A 12,614-nucleotide genomic window follows, 5' to 3' on the forward strand; every position below is an offset into this window, starting at 1 on the left:
CACTGCTGAGCTCAATGAACATCTACAGAACCCAGTTTCCACGAAAACTGTTCATCGGGAGCTGCACAAATCTGGATTTCAAGGAAGAGCTGCAATTAGAAAACCGCTGCTCTCAATGACAAATGTTTCCAAGCGTTTAGAGTGGTGTAGAAACCTCCAGAATTGGTCCCTTGAGCAGTGGAAACATGTGATATTTTCAGACGAATCATCGTTTACCCTATTTCCGACCTCCGGCCGAGTGTACGTTTGGAGACAGCCGAAAGAAGCATTCCATCCAGACTGCCTTCTCCCAACCGTAAACCATGGTGGAGGTTCTGTGATGATCTGGGGTGCTATTTCATGGAGATCCGCTGGGCCAATGGTATCCCTTCATGGAAGAATTAACAGCTGAGATTATTTAGGCATTTTGGGTGACCAAGTGCATCCAATGGTTCAAGTACTGTTCCCGGAGGGGAACGCCATCTTTCAGGATGATAATGCACCAATTCATACAACTATAATCTTTAAAGCATGGCACGAGGAACATTCTAATGAAGTTGAGCATCTCATCTGGCCTCCACAATCCCCAGACCTCAACATTATTGAGCATTTATGGTCGATTTTAGAGATTCAAGTTAGACGTCGATTTCCGCCGCCATCGTCGCTCAAAGAACTGGAGGGTGTTTTAACTGCAGAATGGGCTAAAATTCCTTTTGAAACAATTCAAACCTTGTATGAATTCATACCTCGGAGAATTAAGGCTGTAATCGCCGCAAAAGGTGGATCTAAACCAGATTAAACTAACTTTTGCTGATGTTTCCAGGTGTTTCCATTATTTTTTACAACCCCTATATATGTGATATATCTTCAGTGCTCATTAGCCTGCACACTGGGGCTGGCAGAACCTGTGGTCATGTAACCCTGATGACATCATCATTGGTCTTTTTGCATTTCTATGTTGCTGCCTGCTTATGATTGGTCAACATCATTCAGGAGGCAGAAATACATGCCCCCAGTGAAAAATATCTAATAACACTCATTTGGACTTAACAAAGTTAACTTAATATTTGATTGCTAATATATCTGCTACATAGAGACGAAATTAAAGCATCACTCCAGCATTTTTTTTTTTTCATCGCTGGAGTTGTGTCACTAATGTATGTTCACTGCCCCAGCAGTATACTTACCAGCTGCATTTTTCTTCTGTTCTTAGCGCCATTATGGTTATTTTCTGCAAATTGTGACCTGCCTGATCACTCCAGTGTTTACTGGGTGAACCGGAGGTCACTTGTCAATATAAGTCTAGGAGAGCCAAAACTTAGACTCTCATAGACTGACATTGAGAGCCTGTGACCATTACCTCTGACTTACAGTCAATCAGAAGCTGCAGTCACAAGGGACCGGAATGGTGCAGGGAAGAGCTGAAGACAGTGTACTTTATCAAAACCACTTCAGGGATAAAATAAATGTAAAAAAAACACTGGAAAGGTGTTTTAACGCCTTAGTAACAAGCTACTTTAATGACCTGGCCAAATTTTTGAATCTGACCAGTGTCAATTTATGTGGTAATAACTCCAGAACTGTTCAAGGGATCTAACTGATTCTAAGAATGTTTTTTTGTGACATATTGTACTTCATGATAGTGGTACATTTTTGTTGATATGATTTGCATGTATTTCTGAAAATATCAAAAATTTTGCAAAAAAATTGAAAATTTTGCAATTTTCAAACTTTACATATTTATGAGTGATACGCCACACAAAATAATTAATAAACAACATTTCCAACATGTCTAATTTGCATCAGCACAATTTTGAAACATAATGTTTTTTGTTAGAAAGCTAGAATGGTTAAAAGTTGACCAGCGAGTTCTCATTTTTACAACAAAATTTACAAAACCATTTTTTTGGGACCACCTCACATTTGAAGTGACATTGAGGGGTCTATAAAACAGAAAATACCCAAAAGTGCTACCATTTTAAGAACTGCACTCCTCAAAGTCCTCAAAATCACATTCAAGAAGTTTATTAACCCTTCAGGTTCTTCACAGGAATTAATAGAATGTGAAGGGAAAAAATGAACACTTTACTTTTATTCACAAAAATTTTGCTTTAGATCCAATTTTTTTACTTTCACAATGGTAGCAGGAAAAAATGGATCCCAAAATGTATTGTGCGATTTCTCCTGAGTACGTTGATACCCCATATGTGGGGGAAAACTATTATTTGGGCACATGGCATGGTTCAGAAGGGAAGCAGCACCGTTTGACTTTTTATGCACAAAAATGGCTGCAGCTGAGAGTGGACACTGAGTCGCGTTTGGAGAGCCACTGATATACCTAAACTGTGGAAAACTCTTTCAAGTGACCCCATTTTGGAAATTACACCCTTCAAGGATTTTATTCAGGGTTAGGCTGCCGTCACACTATCAGTATGTGGTCAGTATTTTACATCAGTATTTGTAAGCCAAAACCAGGAGTGGAACAATTAGAGGAAAAGTATAATAGAAACATATGCACCACTTCTGCATTTATCACCCACTCCTGGTTTTGGCTTACAAATACTGATGTAAAATACTGACCAAATACTGCTAGTGTGACGGCAGCCTTATAGTGAGGATTTTTAACCCAAATGTACTACACAGAATTTGATAACATTAGGTTGTCATATTGAACATGTCATCATTAGTGTTGAGCGCTAGTGCTACTCGAGTTTGCATCAGGTTGCTCAGATATGCACCAAGTATCACAGGTGCTCGATCGATCCAGATGCAAATTTGAGTAGCAAGCGCTTGCTCTCAACACTAGTTGTCATATCGTCATCATTTTTTGTTTTTTAACTTTTGAAAAAACCCTAATCCCAATGCAAGCCCTAACCCTAGTCCAACACTAACACTAGCCCTAGCCCAACTCTAATCCTAACACTAGCCTAACCCAAACGCTAACCCTAGCCTAACACCAACCCTACCCCAACCCTAGCCTAACCCCAACCTAACCCTTTCCCCTAAACCTAATTGCAAAAAATGAAAGAAATAAAAATTATAAAATAAAAAAATGTAATCATTCTGAATAAAAGGATTTGAGATGAGGGATGACATACTAATTATTGGCTTTTGATCACTGTAATAGGGTCTATCACAGTGATCAAAACGAACCAATAAGAAAAATCCTCGATGTTGCCAGGTGCCAGTGGGCAAATCTCGGCAGGCACACTGGGCATATGCCCAACATTTTTTCCAGGAAGAGCTGGCAGAGGGCTGGGGATGGAGCTGGAGGGATCTGGGGATGGTGGAGGTACTGGGACGGGGGCTTGGAGACCTCATTTCTTTCTCATCTAACATGTGCAGCTCTGGCAAAAATTAAGAAACCACTGCAAAATGTTCAATTTGTCTGATTTTTCTCTTTATAGGTATAGTTTTGAGTAAACTGTAAATTGTTTTATTCTATAAACTTCAACATGTCTCCGAATTTCCAAGCAATAAATTTTGTATTTTTTTTCTGACAAAGAAAAATGGTCAAAATTTAAAAGAAGACCACAAATAATGCAAAGAAAACAAGTTCATAATCATTTAGAAACAACAACACTAAGAGTTCAGAAATCAATATTTTGTGGAATAACCATGATTTTTAATCACAGCTTTCATGCGTCTTGGCATGCTTTCCACCAGTCTTTCACACTGTTTCTGGCACAAAAATGTAAGCAGTTCTTCTTTGTTTGATGGCTTGTGACTATCCATAATCGTCTTGATTACATTCCAGAGGTTTTCAATGGGATTCAGGTCTGAAGATTGGGCTGCCCATAACAGGGTTTTGATGTGGTGGTCTCTTAATTTTTGCCAGAGCTATATATCATGTCAGAAGAGAGAGAAATGTTTTTAATAGCGGGAACAGTATTTTTATGTGATCACTGTTATTTATTAAATAGTGGTGATCATGTGATCGAGGACCGGAAAAAACGGCTCTGATCATGGTCTCCAGAGCCTCAGCTACCCTGGGTAGGTGAAACCCCAGAGAATTTCCGATGCTGGGGGGTGCTATATCCTTATTCCTTATCGCCATTTTAAACCTGCAATGAGGGAATAAGGCCCCTTAACAGCCACTGTTTTAAAGGGGTTAAACTAAAACACACACACAAAAAAAAACATTTTATTCCTGTTTGCAGCCATATTACATCTTGTGTCCAATTTGACATGAAAAATGTGGTCCTCTTTAGCTTAAAATGAACACAGGACATTGTTTGAAGCTATGTAATGGGCTATTTTTTAATTACAGGAAGATTCATGAATGTGAGCAGAGTGAATGCTATTTTCTTTATTCATAGCATTGCATGGAGCTAACTGAAATAGGAGATTAATGGGCATGCTGATATGAATCATTGAATTCTCCGAAGAGCTGACATGGATCTCAGCTTTTCATATTAGAAGGGTCTTAAGCAGTGAACCATCTCTACTAGCTCTGCATATCTTTACAGGATGAGGAAAGGGCAGCAAGTAAGAGGATAGCACCTTCCATCTTAGCAGAGTACAATTATTTCCACAGTCTATAACATACACCAAGGTATCTAATAATCATTGTATGCTCAGGTCTGTAAAAATAACAATTAGTCATCCTTAAAATCTGTCAGCAACGAAGAGGTGATTTAGTCGTATGAACATCAAACTATGAGACAAGTGAAGCGGTGGTGGCATATTCTCATAATGATTCTTGCAGAAATCATTCTATCTCCTGTGATAAGTATTATCATCCATGCATTCAATCTGATCAGAATTAATGAATGAATCTCACTACAATCAAAACAAATTGGCAACTTGTAGAATTAAATGGCAACTCCCATGGATGTTGGTGATTTCTGAAAAAACCCATCCAAGCATAGCACAGATTAAGAAGGATACACTACTCAATTTTCAGGGGAAGTTTTACAGAGTTACCATTAAGTGGAGTGTCAATAATTTGTTAAAAATGTATATTTATATTCAGTATCCAACATGTTTTTCTAATGAATAAGCAGGTTTTTATTGATTCTAAAAAAAAATGCCCAAAACTGCATACTTTTAATTAAGAGTTTCTTACAGGGGAAACTCATTAATAGATGGGCGGCTCACCATTGATGCGTGATAAAATACCCTAAGGGACTATCGTAATACAGGTGCACCTATAGACAACTTGAAAAGGACCTCATATTTAATTATAAAATATCAGAAGAATCTGAATATTAGAGGTCTTTGTTACATTATTTACATTAATTAACAAGTGATAAAAGATTGACATTGATCCTACACTCAGTGCAGGAGATCCATCCTCCTGATCCACAAAAAAAGAGAAATGGATCCCGGCGCACGGATTAAAGCAAAAATTCCCTAAGGAAGACTTTTGGAAAGCTTCTCTTCTTTCTTGTGCTGTCTTCCATTCTTATTTTTGGTGAATAGAGGCAGAATTGAGAAAGCATATCCTGGAAGTTAGAGGGAACACAATCTTTAAGAATAAATCTAATGTAAAAGTGATTTGCGCTTAGTAAATTGAAAAATATTTTTCCTTCCCACTATTAAAAGAAGAGATCCAAAAACAACCCAGGACACAGCGGAATTCCATATTCCCCACAGTAGTATATAACTTATATGGGAATGCTGCACGCCATATTAACTCCTCATCCAAATAAGCCACAGACAGAAACATGAAATATTAAACCGCCAACGAATGATGTAGTCTGGAATTAGCATTTTACGGAAACATTGGATCTTTTGAAGATGTCGAATGTTTATTGCCAAGTAAATAGGAATATCTCTTTATCTGATGAGGCAGAGCCTGTGTGAGAATGAGATGAGTTCAGGCGAGCCTGATAAGTGAGACAGTGAAAGCTACAGAATCACAGGAAAGTAGGTATCACAAGGGGGATTGATCCTACCCGCGCTTTTACCATTTTCCCTTACGACAAAGGCTCCATTGTCAGTGGAAGACTCATTTCAGAGGCAAATTTTTCTCTCGAAGGTATAACCTACCTCTGCTGTTAAGAGATCTCTTTTCTGGCGAATTGCATTAAACCCGTTTCTGGAAGAAAACAAAAAGTATCTTGTATTTGCAAAGGTCCAGGAGCAACCTGAATAAGCTATTCCTAGGGGAAAGGGTTTTTTTTCTGATTTCCATCACCTATCAAAGAGGCCTTTCTTGGGTTAACATTTAAAAGGTAACTTGTATGTGCAAGATCTCATCTTACACAATTGACGAGAGCTTTAAAGATCTGTGTGCCTGAAAATGAACTGCTTGCCTTTGGAAAGTCCCTGCATTTTTTATTTATACTGAGTTACTCTCTATTTTAAAGTAGATTTTTTTTTACCATAATGTGCAAGATATATATATATTTTTTTAAATAAAAATCTTATCACTTAGCACATATCACTTATCTGTAACCCTACATGTCACCTTATAGTCTATAACGCCTGATTTTTTCCCAATATTGTCATATATCACCATCTATGCATCCATTGCAGAGGCAAAACATTTTAAAATTGATTAAAGCAAGTATAGCATTATTCATCATAAAGTTACAGTGTCATTTTTAGTAAGGCAGCTGTTTTATATCTAAATGTTAAATTAATTAACACTAGGTGATAAATCCTTCTGCCCAGAATCCTCCTTTAATTCTATTAGGGCACATGAGGTTTACCCCCTCACAGCATTTATCTTTATTTTTCTTTCACTTATTCACTATAATAAATAATATATTTTTCAAGATTGATGTTTCTTATGAATGGGTTCAATATAGATAACAAGTAGAAATATATCAGGCTTTGATAAAGACCACCGATCTGCATTTGAAACACGTAGCCTTTTGCTTTCTGTCTCCCCTCTCCTCATTTACTTTCTTGGAATGGTGATTTTAAGGAATTAATAAATATATAATTTTTAACCCAGAAGCTGTAACACTTTTCCCAATCTTCCACCATTGCTTACGCCTAGTCAGAAAGAAGACATTATTCATCTACCGTGAACTGTCTTTTTGCCCTTTTTTTCTATTTTTGGTATGTTAGGAATATATAAGCATGGCAAAACATTCTGCCTTGCTACCAAAATGTAGATTATAACTCACTTGGATATTCGCTGTGTTAGACCAGAAGACGAGTAGAGAAACCCTATAAGGTGAAACAAAAATAAATTGATTTTTATCTAAACCGATAGAATTGAGTTATATAATTTCTGTATTTTACATTTCATTGAATTAAGTTATATATATATTATTTAAAAAATATATAAATGAGAATAAATACAATACTTTCACTGATAGATGTACATCCGGAGGCTGGACAATGTATAAAAAGGTACACTTCAGCTATGCAAACATGATATGTGCTCTAACAATATGGATGTCCTATATTATTATTATATTATTTATTTTTAGAGCATTATTGATTCCGTGGTGCTGTACATCAGAAGGGGTTACATACAAAATATAAATTACAATGAACAAACTAACAGACTGGTACAGAGATATCATTTTACTTTAATGTTATATTGATAAGTAAAAAGAATCCACAAACATTTTTAATAAAGTGATGTGCAGAAGGGTGAACATCCAGTGCTGGATTACAGTTCCTATACTGTCGGTTTGTGGCAGAACCATAAACCCATTTAACAGTAATCAGAAAGTGAATACATTTTGGCAAGGCAAGGACTTACCTAGAATGGAGAACAGGAGTGTATACAAGAAGAAAGTGTTCCCAGGTTTCATCAATTGGAGATTTCTCACAATGTTCATCTCAGTGTAACTTTGTATCCTCCAGAACTGCATCCAAATAACTGACCTTTACTATTATGGCATCTTAGAAATAAGTTTCTTTGGAGGCTTTTTAGATTGTTCATTGGATGCAAGTTATTACCATTTCAAGGCTGCGAGTAGAAAACATCGCTGTCTAATCTTCAGTTGCTCTGGGGGCTTTAGAAAAATTGCTAGCAACTTCCTTGGCTGAGATTTCCTCATTAGTGATGCATGATAAAGCCTTGTCTGTATCAGTTGCACATGCTCACGCAGACTGGCACGTTGTCATCTCCTAAAGGTGGAATTATCCTTTTATAACTATTGTGGACGATGACACAAGATAAGGTGTCATATTAACATGGCTCTGAATATTTTGTTTCTTTATCTCTGTTTAACTCTTTGTTTGCAAGGAGAGATTCAAAACCCTTTCTAAATATTAATTCAATCAATTCTTGTACGTTAAAAAATGACTATTGAATTTGTATGCTGTCTACCCTATCCATCTACCTAGCCATCAAATACATTGATAAACATACTACCTAGATTACTTTTTATTTACATTTTATTTAACTTACATTGGTCATATCAAAACCCTATGACTAGTGTTGAGCGATACTTTCCGATATCGGAAAGGATCGGTATCGGAAAGTATCGGCCGATACCGTCAAAATATCGGATCTAATCCGATACCGATACCCGATCCCAATGCAAGTCAATGGGACGAAAATATCGGAATTAAAATAAACCCTTTATAAACTTGTAGGTTCATTCTACATGAAGGAAAACAACTAAGAATAATGTAGGATGTATTGGGGGACGTGGCGGAGACATTAAAGGCACAGAGGTTTAGCCCAATGTAATAGAATAGCAGGATTTTGGTTTTTTTTATGACGTTCGGCGGTAGAAAGATTTTGACTATGTTAATTTTTTTTTTATTTTGTCAGATATTGATGTTTCACTACTTCCACGCCCTTCACCTTCTTTTTTACTTCTCCCACACTTTCTTCTTCATTATCCTCATCATCAGCTTCTTTGACATCAACTTCTTCACCTTATTCATCTTCTTCTTCATCTTCTACCTATTATTTTTTTGGTTACATTGTTCATATTCTTTTTATTTTACTATTATCTTCTTCATATTCTACTTCTTCATCATATTCTTATTTGTGACAGGCATTGCCGTAGTTGTTATCTATAAAAGTTTGAAGATTACACCTTCCGTTCTGCCTGTCACAAAACAGTTACATTTGTCCGCGTTCAGTTTGGCCTGCAGCATCAGGCTTTATCCAGGGGCACCACGAGGAGGAACGGACTCACCCCCATACACTGCTTAGTCTTCTTCTGCTTATAATTTAGATAATATTTTTTGCTCTGATATTTAGTGTTATGCTTAATGTTCATCTGCTCTTTGTTCTGCAGCCTCTTGTTCTTCTGCTTCTCGGTCTTCCAGGTCGTCGTCGTCTCCAGGGTCGTCGTCTCCGGGGTCGTCGTAATCGGGGTGGTCTTCAGGGTCGTCGTCTCCGGGGTCGTCGTCATCGGGGTGGTCTTCAGGGTCATCGTCTCCAGGGTCGTCGTCATCACGGTGGTTGTCGTCTCTGGTGTCGTCGTCATCTTAGGGGTGGTCTTCTGGGTCATCGTGTTTAGTCTCTTGAACTTGGAAATGTAGCAGAAGGTACAAGAAGGCTGAGAAAATGCCGAGAACCAGCTGATGGAACTGGAACTCGGATGGCTACCCGAAGGTCCAAGAGCCAATGGAACTACCGAGGACCAGCTGACGTTACTGGAACCCGGTTACTAAGCAGGAGGTACCAGTGCATGAAAGCACTACCAAGGACCACCTGACGTTGGTGGAACTCGGATACCCAGAGGGAGGCACCTAAGCCAAAGGCTCTGCCCGGAACCAGCTGACGGTACTGGAACCAGGATGGGGAGCAGAAGGTACAAGAGCAAAAGACACTGCCGAGAACCAGCTGACGGTGCTGGAACCCGGATGGGTAGCCGAAGGTCCAAGAGCCAATGGAACTACCGAAGACCAGCTGACGTTACTGGAACCCGGTTACTAAGCAGGAGGTACCCGTGCCTGAAAGCACTACCAAGGACCACCTGACGTTGGTGGAACTCGGATACCCAGAGGGAGGCACCTAAGCCAAAGGCTCTGCCCGGAACCAGCTGACGGTACTGGAACCAGGATGGGGAGCAGAAGGTACAAGAGCAAGTGTCTGCGTGGCTTTTGCAGGACACGATGCCGGCTGCACAGCAGGGGAACAGCTGGCGGTGCTGAACCCCACTGACACATTGGCTGGTGTTTTTCTCTGTGCAGCTAGCAGTACCGGGCCCCAACTGGCGGTGTTAGAGCCCGGGGTCAGCAGGAGGAGGAGATGGAGCAGAGTGTAGGCCGAAGCCTGCACTGGCGGCAGCTTTGGGTCTGTTGTGCCTGCGTGGCTGTTGCAGGACACGTTGCCGGCTGCACAGCAGGGGAACAGCTGGCGGTGCTGAACCCCACTGACACATTGGCTGGTGTTTGGCTCTGTGCAGCTAGCAGTACCGGGCCCCAACTGGCGGTGTTGGAGCCCGGGCTCTGCAGGGGGAGCAGAGTGTAGGCCGAAGCCTACTTGAACCAATTTCAAAGGTAACCTTTAACCCCCCCTCAGGGGTTACAAAGTAGAAGAGCCACAGCTTATGCAGCAGTAGTGCTGCACAAGTCAAAGGTTGCTCTTTTAATTTTGCTCCTTGCACACGCTGAATGAAACACGTATAACATTTAGCCCTTTATACAGTCAAACTGTGTTGGAGGCGCGAGTTCCCTTTGTAATGAGACGCAGCACAGATGTCAAGAATCCCACCTTGGTGCTGGGTGCAGCCTCCTGAGCGTTGTTATTTGCTGTACAGGAGTCTGCGCTGTCGTGTTATCCCCTGGCCTAGCGCTGTTAGCGCTGCCCATCTTCTGACCTCATTTAATGTCGGCCGCTGCGGTTCGCGATGACCATGAATCCCAGCCCCGCGGTGTCTTAACATTGTTAAAACACTGCGGGGCTGTGATTCATGGCCTGGCGCAGCACATATGTTCGCCTCTCGCACTCGGGTCCTTACACCCGCTGCAGACTGTGCGGCGTCAGCTGATCCCTTATCGCATGCCACGGCCATGAAGCCGCACAGTCTGAAGAAGGCGGAAGGAGATGAGGGACAGGCGAACTGATGCACTGCTCATGCCCATCAATCACACCCTCGCAGTCCCAAGAAATAAGACACCGAGGGGCGTTGTGTGGGTCAGGGCGTCCGCAGAGGCGCAGGCAGCCAAACAATGATGCCAGAAGACGGGCAGCGCTACCAAGGGGGTTGCAGCGTGTCATTACAAAGGAAAGTCACACCCCCGGGACGGTTAAATGGTCACACAGAGGACACATTTCAGATGTGTTTTCAGTTCCACATGTGCGAGGAGAATACGTTTATGAGCCACCTTGCACACATGCAGCATTACCGCTGTACAAGGTGGCCTTAAAAACGTACAAACGCCTGGGGGAGGGGGGACAGGTTCCCTTCAATTTCAGTTCTTGTGTCTGCGTGGCTTTTGCAGGACACGATGCCGGCTGCACAGCAGGGGAACAGCTGGCGGTGCTGAACCCCACTGACACATTGGCTGGTGTTTTTCTCTGTGCAGCTAGCAGTACCGGGCCCCAACTGGCGGTGTTAGAGCCCGGGGTCAGCAGGAGGAGGAGATGGAGCAGAGTGTAGGCCGAAGCCTGCACTGGCGGCAGCTTTGGGTCTGTTGTGCCTGCGTGGCTGTTGCAGGACACGTTGCCGGCTGCACAGCAGGGGAACAGCTGGCGGTGCTGAACCCCACTGACACATTGGCTGGTGTTTGGCTCTGTGCAGCTAGCAGTACCGGGCCCCAACTGGCGGTGTTGGAGCCCGGGCTCTGCAGGGGGAGCAGAGTGTAGGCCGAAGCCTACTTGAACCAATTTCAAAGGTAACCTTTAACCCCCCCTCAGGGGTTACAAAGTAGAAGAGCCACAGCTTATGCAGCAGTAGTGCTGCACAAGTCAAAGGTTGCTCTTTTAATTTTGCTCCTTGCACACGCTGAATGAAACACGTATAACATTTAGCCCTTTATACAGTCAAACTGTGTTGGAGGCACGAGTTCCCTTTGTAATGAGACGCAACACAGATGTCAAGAATCCCACCTTGGTGCTGGGTGCAGCCTCCTGAGCGTTGTTATTTGCTGTACAGGAGTCTGCGCTGTCGTGTTATCCCCTGGCCTAGCGCTGTTAGCGCTGCCCATCTTCTGACCTCATTTAATGTCGGCCGCTGCGGTTCGCGATGACCATGAATCCCAGCCTCGCGGTGTCTTAACATTGTTAAAACACTGCGGGGCTGTGATTCATGGCCTGGCGCAGCACATATGTTCGCCTCTCGCACTCGGGTCCTTACACCCGCTGCAGACTGTGCGGCGTCAGCTGATCCCTTATCGCATGCCACGGCCATGAAGCCGCACAGTCTGAAGAAGGCGGAAGGAGATGAGGGACAGGCGAACTGATGCACTGCTCATGCCCATCAATCACACCCTCGCAGTCCCAAGAAATAAGACACCGAGGGGCGTTGTGTGGGTCAGGGCGGCCGCAGAGGCGCAGGCAGCCAAACAATGATGCCAGAAGACGGGCAGCGCTACCAAGGGGGTTAGAACGTGTCATTACAAAGGAAAGTCACACCCCCGGGACGGTTAAATGGTCACACAGAGGACACATTTCAGACGTGTTTTCAGTTCCACATGTGCGAGGAGAATACGTTTATGAGCCACCTTGTACACATGCAGCATTACCGCTGTACAAGGTGGCCTTAAAAACGTACAAACGCCTGGGGGAGGGGGGACAGGTTCCCTTCAATTTCAGT

The 12,614-nt window shown here is 42.1% G+C and overlaps 1 long non-coding RNA gene across 1 annotated transcript; it reads right to left on the bottom strand.

Moving 5' to 3' along the window:
• Positions 1 to 5,972: 5,972 nt before the first annotated feature.
• On the bottom strand, positions 5,973 to 7,892 carry LOC143773746 (uncharacterized). The gene is made up of 3 exons (XR_013215345.1): positions 7,649 to 7,892; positions 7,062 to 7,104; positions 5,973 to 6,022 (listed from the first exon to the last, which is right to left on the bottom strand). It is a non-coding gene; the product is annotated as an uncharacterized LOC143773746 (long non-coding RNA).
• Between the last annotated feature and the right edge of the window lie 4,722 nt (positions 7,893 to 12,614).

The sequence above is a fragment of the Ranitomeya variabilis genome, chromosome 5, assembly GCF_051348905.1.
Source record: "Ranitomeya variabilis isolate aRanVar5 chromosome 5, aRanVar5.hap1, whole genome shotgun sequence".
NCBI classification, from domain to species: Eukaryota; Metazoa; Chordata; class Amphibia; order Anura; family Dendrobatidae; genus Ranitomeya; species Ranitomeya variabilis.